This window comes from Orycteropus afer, unplaced genomic scaffold, assembly GCF_000298275.1.
Source record: "Orycteropus afer afer isolate SDZICR_OR568_19922 unplaced genomic scaffold, OryAfe1.0 scaffold00056, whole genome shotgun sequence".
NCBI classification, from domain to species: Eukaryota; Metazoa; Chordata; class Mammalia; order Tubulidentata; family Orycteropodidae; genus Orycteropus; species Orycteropus afer.
This window is the reverse complement of record NW_006921643.1, coordinates 7,370,848-7,371,155: the sequence shown is the minus strand read 5'-3', so window position 1 is coordinate 7,371,155 and position 308 is coordinate 7,370,848.

Genomic DNA, 308 nt, shown 5'->3' with positions numbered 1-308 from the left:
TTTTTTTTTTTTTTTCATTTTTCTTTTTCTTTCTTCTCTTTTTTTTTAAGAATGCTGAAATAGAGAACTATTCACGTTGTTTGGATTCTTCACTGCTTAATGGGAAAATTCAAATGTTATAACTTGAAGATATTTCTACCGGTAATGTCCACAATAGTGTTAGATTTTGCTCTTTTCAGGCATTTAAACTCCTGACACAACTCCCACGCAATGTCAGGAACCAGAGGGGTAATTATGGTGATCTCTGGCACTATAAACATAATAGATTTTACTTTTCCAGGAACACTGGGCACAGGAACACCTAAACT